Raw genomic sequence first — 10702 nt, 5'->3', positions numbered from 1 at the left:
CACTTTGAGTGGGGCTCACCACTGGCTTAGCTCTGCTTTCACCAAGCTGACAGTTAATCAGTTGCAATGTCTCAAATCTCTTGGGATTCGCAGCTTCATGACTGAGACTTTTTTATCTTTTTTTGTTGCCTAAGACTGTGCATAACTGTGTTTGGCTTACTGCCGCTTTTGTCTTTGAACACTGCTCTCCTAGTTAGCCCTAAAAAGGTCAGATGTCTCAGAGGCTACAAATAAAAACCAGGCTGACAGTGCCTTACTGCCAGTAATTCAAAATTGTAACCATGCAGAGCATGGCTCATCTGTAATCATGTATTAATTCATAAACGTGTTCTCAAGAAAAGCCCTCCAAAGAAGAAACTCTTTAGAGTCATTATTAGGGGTAGAGCTAGGTGAATACTGATACAAATTCTATGCGAATCGTGCTGATTTTTCTCCTTTGGGTGAAAGTTCCCATCAACTTTGAGGGAAGTAAATTACTGACAGTTTCTTCCAGCAAATCCTCAAACAAATGTAAATATTGCTCACCATGAGGATTCAGTCCAGGAGGTTTACGATCTTGGGTTTACACTCATCCAGAAGACAAAATCCAATTTGTATCACCGCTAAGATGATGTTGGATTTCAAAAGTCAAAAGCAACCCACGGAAGGGAAGACACAAGTCATTCCAAATGCGCAATGCTGAAAAAAAACCCAAGTTTTTGCAGGAAACTTTGTGTAAATTTGTTAGGAAATTTCACTTTGCTCTGTGTAACATTGAGTAGGTAATGCACTATTCATAAGATATGTGAATGTTCCTCATTATTTCAAGGCAGAACATTTGTATTATAAACCCACAACTTTCAGGCATTCCTGCCTCACTAGGATGGGCAATTGAAATTGCTAAGCAAATTGAACTATTCTCATGCTGCTTTGCAAAATGAGGGGAAAAATTGAGGGAAAGCATGTGTGAAAGCTGTGATTTACGCTCGAAATAACCAAATCATGTGATCACATTAGGAGATAGATTCTCTGCAATACGTAAGACCACTTTGAATAAGACAGAAATTCCATATCCATAAAAGTTAGCAAGAAAGTGACAACTTAGTACTTTTTTCCTTTTTTTTTCAGTGTGCTAAGATTATTTGCTTTTAAATAGCAAGCCTTTTCTGATCTCAGTTTCGCAAACTGTAGTCTTTAAATATGTGAGAGTGAAATGCATCCTTCTTTTCCACAGCAACGGGGTGATGCACCTTTAATGTGACTAATGTCACCACCAGCATGAGGATATTTTATTATTTATTATTACAGTAGCATTGCAAGGATCCCCCTCCCTTTCACAAGGGCCAGGCTGAGACTGTGTGCAGGATGCTGCTGCTGAACAGAGAAGTTGGTATTAGCAGAGGGAGTGTTATAAGCAACAGCACCAACACACAGAGAGGGGGGTAAAAAAGGCTAGGGAAGCTGACCAGAACATTTACAGGTTGTACATAAGACCATGGTGAAAGCCCTACAAAACTCACTACATTGCTGGATGAGTCACTAACAAATTGAAGCACTTTACAAAATTTGTAGCTCTTCAATAATTTTGAATTGCTCTAAAATGCTCATGCTCTGAACCATAAAGTCTTTCTTAACCACTACAGACATATAAAAGGCACATCATCAAAATGACAGTAATCAACTCCTTCAATCTCAGGTGTGAAATTGTTCTGTATTTTTCCCTTCTCATTTTTGTTATTCACCAAGCACAAAAAAAAAAAAAATAGTGGTCATAAGGATGCAAGAAAAAAAAAACAAACAAACCCTTTTCCTGATTCCTATGCAATCAAATTAAAAAAACTGTGGATAAAAAAAAAAAAATCAATTATGCAACTTTGACTAAGCTATCATAAACATGAACAAAAAAAACCACGAAGGGGTTGAATACTCTCCAGAGGTTTTCCTTTAGCAGTGAAAGTGTTTTATGGGTCAGGAGAAGTTGCACACTTGAAGCCTGTTGCATTGAGTACTGAAAATAATTTAACAAATATGTTAAGCTTAACATTTTTTTCCTATAACTCCCACCTCACAGCAGAGAGCAGTATTGAATTGTCTCAGTCAGACATTCGTAACTAGAAAGTTGTGCGAATGATGGATATCTTAGTTTAGCCACTAAACCAAAAGAGTATTGGTGTGTGGGAGGGGAAATTTCAGAATAACTCAGAACATGAAAATACATTCAACCTCAATTAAAACATCAATTACAAACACCCAAAACTCTTACTTAAAGCACGGGAACAGGATAGTTCAATTTCTGCTCTGAAAAAAAGAAAATAAAAATAACAAGAAAACATTGGGTTTGCCACAGTTATTCATTTAACACAAATATTTTAATCCCTTGAATAGAACGGTCTTTTGGCTTTCATTTTTTATTAAAACACCATTTCCTCTCATGCTGCTCACTGCTGAAGTATAAACATATGTTGCCTAGTATATGCATCTGTGCACACACTGTTATTGCAAAAATCCTCCTGCCCATCCCTGAGAATAGGCCTGAAGAGAGACGTCCTGTTGAAGCTTGTTATAATGCAGGAAGACAGCGCAGTGTATAAGCAATCTCATGCTTAAAATATGTGAAACAACAGAGATGGCTGCAAGGGACAAAAATGAGTGTCTCGCCAGAACTGGAAGCAGCAACTCTGCTATTTTTCTCCTCCTCTTTTTTTTTTTTTTTTTTTTTTTTTCCCCTTCCTCTCCCCTCTGCCATGGCCAACTAAAGTAATCAGATAAACTAGGTCAGCACAAAAGTACAAGGTGAGCCAGCTGCAAGTTAAAAGGGCAAACCAGCAATGACTAAGATAGCTGGGAGGGCACATGCACCAGAGTTTAAAACTCTAGGGAACAGCTTGATGCAGCTCTAATCAATTTTTAAACGTGCTTACTCTTGGTTTTTACAAATGAATTTAAAACCAGTATTTCACACTAATTTTGAAACTATAATGTGCATCAAATGACACAATAAACTGTTCACTAAATCACAAAACTTCAATTAAAGTTTTTTTCGCTTTTTCAAATTAATCAAAATCCATCCCTTTTTATTCAGCAGGGACTAAGTAAGAACCAGGGCCCAGATTTCCTTACAATCCTTACAATCCTTCCTGGATTGCTCCTCATCCTGGGGGCAATGTCCATCCCTCGCCTAAGGGGTGACTTTTTATGGGGAAAAAATAAAGGAGGGTTCAATTGTAAGTGGGTCCAATGTTGCCACATCTAAATCCAGTATCAATTTGCTTCTGCTTAGCCAGCTAGATATATGACCAAGTTTAAAAGTCACACGTATAGCAAAACAAGACCAGGGCCTCCATATAAATTTAAGAGTTCACCTTGAGGTAGACAGCCTTGAACACTTTGTCCTGTAAAACTCCCTCTCCATGTTGCCAACCACAGAGTGGATTACTGTTTACCCAATAAACAAACTATTTACATTGCTAATTCAGGTTCATTGCAATTTTGTTTGTTCAGCAGCGGAAACTTAATTTTAAACCCCTTTTAATTGAATGACCTGCTAGAAGTATATTAAAGTGACTTCATTATTTTAAAATTTCCTAAAGGAAAGGTCATTTGCATTTTTCACATGCACCAGCAGTAGCCATTTTTCACCATTCAGTTTCTACTCCTCCCTTCCTCCCTTGCATTTAATTTTACACCAGGTAGCAGACAGGCTAAAGAGATACTGAAACCATGAAATCTAGTTAAGTGATTTTAAAACAGAGGTTAAATTTAATACTAGATAATTCCACAGCTTTGTCTTATTTTTTCTTGCCTTTGCTGCATGAAATCATGTTAGGTCCTCAAATCTGAGTATGCCATGGAAAGGTGAGGAGAACTTTTAGTGATAAAGTCGGTGAAAAGCCTCATGGACGACAAGGAGGCAAGTCCCACACAGGTGGGAAGTGTATTGGCCCAAACCAAGTGTCTAAGGACTTTTCTCGTGCCAAAGTCTTTGCAGAAAAACCAGAACACTAAGGTTATGGTTGCAGATACTTCAGCAGGTAAGGTTAAATACTCACTTCACCAGTAACTTACCCTCAATGAACTTGTATTCTTCAGCCTCTGATTTTCTTATAACCAAAATGTCCTTCCTCAATGCTGCTTCTAAAATCCTGTATTTTCACTCTGATGCTGTCACCTGGCATTTTTATTTGAGTACAGAACAATGAAACCATCAGTAAACAAACAGGTTCAGTCTCTACCAGTTGCGCTTTCATCAACAGAACACGTTTTGAAACACACAAGCACCAGCAGACAAAATTTTTTTGTATGTTTTGACAATTTTGGGTTTTATTAAGTATATGAAACATTTCTATGTGAAAGGCTTAGCATAGACATTTTCTCAGATATAATATCCCTCTGCCAGCAAAGACCTTGTGAAAAATAAACCCTTTACACTTTTATGCAGTTGAATCAAAAAAAAAAAAAAAAAAAGGAGAAGATGGAAGTAAAAACAGGATTGTAGAGACCAAATAAATTTGAAGAAAGATATTAAATATAAGCAGTACATTCCCTGACCACTTCAAAACTTATTTCTTGGTATTTTGGAGTGATGTTAACATAATCTAATTTGCTTGTTAAAAAGCAGAAATACTACTAAATCCATTTAAGCAAATAAGCCAACTTTCAGGGAATTTCTTCCTGCCCTGCTGAAAAGCTGCTCTGTTTAACGTAGGTCTGCATCAGAGACATCAACAGCTGACTTCAGGCATATTTATTCCTACTTAATGCCTTCCACAGAAGGTTATTTCCTTCTTTGCTACAGCTCTGCAATGGACAGAAAATACCTACAAGTTTTTTGTGTTGACTGGGAGGTTAAGAGAACACAGGTGGAATGCACCATATTAATCAAAATCTGGCAAAAATAACTATCATCCCACTAAAAACAACTACTAATTCAGTCATAACAATCCTTTTTCTGCAAGTTTAGAATAAGTTTGTTTTGTGTAGACGCAAACGTCAGGAACTTATGCTGCTGACAGAGAATGGAGGCTTTTACAAAAGGCAGCAAAGCTGGGCTTCGTACACTTTCCCAAAAGGATAAATTTATGCTGCAAGGTCACTCCATTATGTTTCGACTCTTGCAACAGCTCATCCTCTAAAATGTGTAAGAAAAGTGACTTCTCCAGTGAGAGTAAAGAGAGATGATAAATAACAGTACCATGGAAGAGCAGAGCAAGAAGACATCTGGATTTCTTTCATAACCAAACTCAGAACAAAAAGAGCTGAAAAACAACAAAAAGAGCTGAACAACAGGACACAAATAAGAGGGAGCATTAAAAAATCTCAACAGGCAGCCAGGGACAAAACCACAAAAGCTAAGAATATCTTAAGGGACAACAGAAATAAGAATAAAAAGTAATAGCTATTACTTACTAGGGAAATTAAACTAAATAAGCTTTTGGAATGCTCTTTAACTTTTTTGTTTGTTTTTCACAGTGGCAGGCCAGGATACAGAATAAAAAAACAAAAACAAACCTTACTGAATATTAAGAAAAGTTTGATGTATTTAATCAGGAGTGCTTGAGGAAGGTCAGTGGAGTACTTGCTGCACTGGCCAAAAGTGTCACCACACAATTATTGATGAGCCCCAAAAAGCTCACAGAGGACAAGAAGTTTCATGCAGCTGAAGACAGGGAAATGTAACATCCACCTGCAGAAAGTGTGGGTTAACTGGGGTTGTTAAACCACCCAACCTAACTTCAGTACCCAGGCAAAAACTCCGAACACGTTCCTAATCAATTTGTAAATTCTGAGAGGGTGAAGCAATAATGAAAGCTGACACAGATCTGCCAAGGACAGATCATGTCAAACCAGTCTAATTTTCTCTTTCAAACAATTGGCTGGATGGGGAAGAGGAACGTAAGAGATGCTATGTGTCTTGCCTTAATTAATGTCTTTAAGGTAATCCAGCAGGAAATTTTCATAAGCAGATCAGAATATATGGATTAAGAGTATGAAGCATGTACACACCGGTTAGGACATGATGCAGAAGAACTACTACGAGCATTTCAGTGTTAGACAAGGAGTATATAATGCGGCTGGTGTTTATATAATAAAAATACGTGTATGTAAACATACATATAATGCATGTGTGTGCATACTCCTATGAGACCAATACACCTCAATATTTTCCTTGGCATCTTGGGTGTTTGACTAGGTCACCTTTAAAGGTCCCTTCCAACCCAAACTATTCTATAAGCTTAGTATGTTTGTGTAGAAAACACATAATAAATCTAATGGACTCACATTACAATTACTTTGAATTTAAAGTAACTTTGATACATTGCAAAAATGGTACAAAATTAGCATTTTTTAAAAAAGAAACACAACAAAGTGCCAAATACTACACTTAATAAAAAAGAAAATAGCATATATACAAAAATAGGAAATAACTGTCTTGCAACAGTACTTCATAGGGATCTGGGAATTATCAAATACCCGGGTAAGAACCAGTGTCACAAAGTTGTTGCAAAACAAGAGGCAGAGTTAATCACGAGATACATTAATAGGGCTGTCTTATTAACACTTGGGAGGTGATCGTCTGGGAGGGTTGAAAGAACTGGGCTTGCAGTCAAGGGCAGGAGGAAAAAAAAGGCCAGAACACAGTCGCAGCCTGTACAAGTACATAGAGGCCAAGTAATAATTGGGTAAACCTGTAACTACAGATATGCAGGGAAGTGCACGTGTCCAGTCTCCTTCTTTGTGGGCGAGGAGGAGGCATGAGTACGGGATGCGGAGAGGGTAAGTGTGTGCCTGGGCTGGCCGAAGGTGAAACCTCCAGGTGGGGACACAGTAGGCACCTGCGGAGGCTGCTCTGCTGAAAATACGTCTCAGCTAAAATCTATGCTCTAGAGAGCAGACTCCATAGGGAAAACTAAGATATGAAAGAAAAAACAGTATGTATGACTGAAAAAAAAAAAATAACAGAATGTAGATGCTACTAAGGGAGAAAGTCTCCAATCCAGCTTATGAAGACTTTGGTGACAAGGAACCTCTGAATCCCTACTGGAACATCCTAAATGCACCGCAACCATCATCAGACATCCATTTCTCAAGCAAGGTTCCAATGAAAAGATGGAGTTGCAGGAGGAGGGGGGAGGATATGACTCCAAAGTAGAGTTTCTTGACAGTAGCACAAAGTCTCAACAATATAGCCATCAAAAGGTTAATAATAATAATGATGATAATGACACATAGAGGAAAAGAACAAAATGGTTCTTACCTCCAGGCGTTTAAGAGAATCGGAAGGTTAAATTGCCAGCTCAGACTTGAAGTCAGCAAGTGCCAACAACAAGCCTCCTCCTGCTAACAACTGCTGCTGCTTGGAAAGCCAAAATTTGAACGGAAATCTCAGTGCCAGTTCTTGATCTCCCATCTAGCTCCTTAGCTAAGGAACTCATCTGCTCTGCTTTTAGCTAAGAAGTGAGAATCATAAAATTGCAGCATCAGAACAAGAAGTTCAAGTGCCAAAGACTTACACTTCTAACTTCATAAGCATAATGTTCTGACTCCACTCTTGACACAGAGTTCAATTTGGCATCTTTTAGAAAAAGAAATTCCACTGAAAGGTTTCTTTTCTAAGACAACATTATGCCTCTATATAAAGAGAATGTAACGAATTTCCTTACTTTATTTTCAAATTTACATTACCTTTTTTTCTACATATCAGCAAAACTGTACTTTAAAATCTTTCACCAGTTACAACTTTTCAAAGACATTAAAACCTATGCAAGATAAAAAAATGGATACACATAATCTGGGTTAAAGAGACTAAGTTTGTGCGTTTCCTCCTAGTCATGTAGTAATCCAGCCATAGCAGTGCCAATCCAAAAGTTCCAAAACTCCAATCTTTAGAATAAAACTGAATTAAACAGTGGTTTAGTTGTTTGTCCTCTGGTTCCTTTACTTTTTTGTGGATTATCCTCATATTAAGAGAAGTAACTTGCTCACCCACAGCAGTTTATAAAGGCTGTCTGAAGATAACCCAGTGGAGATTTCACCACTTCGGGTTGCAATGCAATTAGTGACTCTTCCCATTAAAAACACATTTTCTAACACTGTAATTTACCTACTGTCAGGTTCCAGTCTCTGGTTCCTGTTCTGTCTTCCTCTAAGTTCTTCTCTATGCAGTTTTTATACCACATTAAGGTACTTCAACATCTGAATCTTCCCTTGATACCCTGCAGAGTTCACATTTCTCACTAAAAGTCTTTTTTCTAGTCCTTAAGTCCTCCACAGCTTTCCCAGGTTTTCATACGAAAAACAACACACACCACCTCACCTTGCAGTTCCTTGGCACCGGTCCCACCCACCCTGTGATACACAACACAACCTCCAACTCGCCCCTTTCGTTTTTTAATCAGTCACATTCACCCCCCACCTCCCAGATGGTTTTTAGCAGCATAGATCAAACTGCTGTATCACCACGTTTGTGCTTTCCTGTGGCCAACAAAACCCCATCCAGAGCAATTGCTTCCTATATCCTTCATTCTGTAAACTGTCACCCAATTTCCTTGGTATACGACTCTGCTGTGCACCTCCACATCCCCTTCCCCACTCCTATGAGCTCTTGCTGCCTGGGAGATGACAGTAACAGCTTAATTGCCAGCTCCCCTGAACAAGAGGACAGGGAACTGACAATCTGGACAAGCTACGGACGCCTGGGCTGAAGATTTTTGTGTATTACTTTTCTAATCAGGCTGATACCAAGAAAAGAGTAGGAATGGAACAGCATGTGCTCATGGCAAGGAAGAAAACTGGATTTCAGGATCAAAACTTGCAGGTATGTCCTGTTCCAAATATAACCCAAGTGAATGGGATGCAACTGGACATCTGTGATCTTAAAAGATCAGATATATCTAACTCCAGCGAAGAGCCTGTATTCTTTCAGTTTCTGACATATGTGCCACTGCTTCCCTCTATACCCTGTACATCTATAAAAATTAGCATTTCAGGAAATCACGCAAGTTCTACACTCGAAAAACTGCTTTCAGATTTGACAGGTGGAAAGAACATGGGCATGTGTTGGTTATCCAGAATCACTGAAAGTAGCTTGCAAATCTTGTAACTCAGAGAGAAGGATGCTTTATTTTCCTTTCAGCTTTCAAAACAGACAGAATTACAAAACTGCTTCACACTTCACAAACTGAAAAGCCACCTTTTCCCCAGACCCATCAGGGCTGCAACCCTAGGAAAGTGTTTCAGAGCGGTCTTTAAACACTTGAATATCATGAGAAGCAGAAAATGTTGCAGGACTGACTCCAGAACAAGTTCAACAAATTACTTCCTATTTTTTAATGTAGCTTTAGAAGGAAACTGAATAGTCGTCCAAAAGAGTGATCTCCCAATCTCTGTTGCATCCCCTTTGCAGTCAGTTAACAGCCTGTCTATTAAGCACGCAAGCAACAATAATTGTGTTATAACTTCTTTGAAAACACTTTGTAAAATCTGAATCAAAACAGCAATGTCTTCGCTATTTTCTCAGCCCTTTCCTAGCATGGGACAGGTACCAGATGCTTGCCCTCTCAGCTGCAGTACACTTCCAGGCCTTCCTCTACCACAGAATATACTCTGCTAAAATTAACATTTCAAGAAGTCGGATAGTCCCTAGGCTACTACGCTGAATCATGCATGCTTGCACCTGACAGCAGAGGTCAGCGTTGCTAGTTTTCCTCACTGAAGACCTTTTAAATCAGTAGCGCTTTGGAGTGTAAACCCGATGGGTTCAAAAGCAAGACTTCACATAATCCTTGAAATCAAAGGCTCACTTCTATTCCAGGAGCACGCTGCCAGGGCTTTCACAGCAGGTTCTTGCTGCAGAGCAGATCAATCTGAAGAGCTGGAGAGCAGAACACTCACCTTCGTGGCAACCAGGGCTGTGGCTAGCAGAGGGATGGATGTTTTTTTCAGGCAACTGCTCAATTGTCCGAGCTCTGCAGCGGTTGAACAATTGACAGGTAGAAAAGCTGCTGTAGAGTCAACAGGCCAAGTAACCTGATTGTGTTCAGTGTGGCTCCAAAGTCCTTTTGAAGGTTAAACACAACAAACTTTGCAGGGCACAGAAACTTAGCCTAGAAAAGATCTTGAAAAGCACGTACACTGTGTCAGCACCTGCAGATTAACTTCACTTTAAAGTAGCAAACTAGCATCAACACATTATCGAAAGTATAAGCATGGACTATAAAAACTGTGGAGAACATGTAGGGCTAAACATCCTTTCTATTGCAAACTGTTGAGGATTGTAGTCTCAAGCTTCAGAGTTGTGTGGAGAAAGCAGAAGGCTGAGATAGCTCAAACAAACCTCCCACCATAGCTCATTACCTCCCTCCTAACCTCCTAACTGAGATTTTAAACTCACCCTATTACCTGAGACAGGTTGATCATTTTCAGGAGGAGGGCCTACAGCTCAAATGCCTTGTGCACTTCCAAATCCCCACCCCAAAACCCAAGACTGGCTCTTCTAGGACCTGTGGGGCACTTCTCCTCCCTGCCATAGGAATGTCCTTTATAATTGAAGGGGTCTTTGGCACCACTTTGGTTCCATATTAAAGGAGGTTGTTTTCTCAAGAATTTTCTTATTGCTGAGGAACTATCTGAGCAGTTTTGGCAGCATTCATCCATACATGTTGCACACAGGAAGAAAATCTATGCATAACCAAATCTGATATTCCAAAAAATCAAATTTAAAAAC

Source organism: Leptosomus discolor, chromosome Z (assembly GCF_034619465.1).
Source record: "Leptosomus discolor isolate bLepDis1 chromosome Z, bLepDis1.hap2, whole genome shotgun sequence".
NCBI lineage: Eukaryota > Metazoa > Chordata > Aves > Leptosomiformes > Leptosomidae > Leptosomus > Leptosomus discolor.
Note: the sequence above shows the minus strand (reverse complement) of the source record.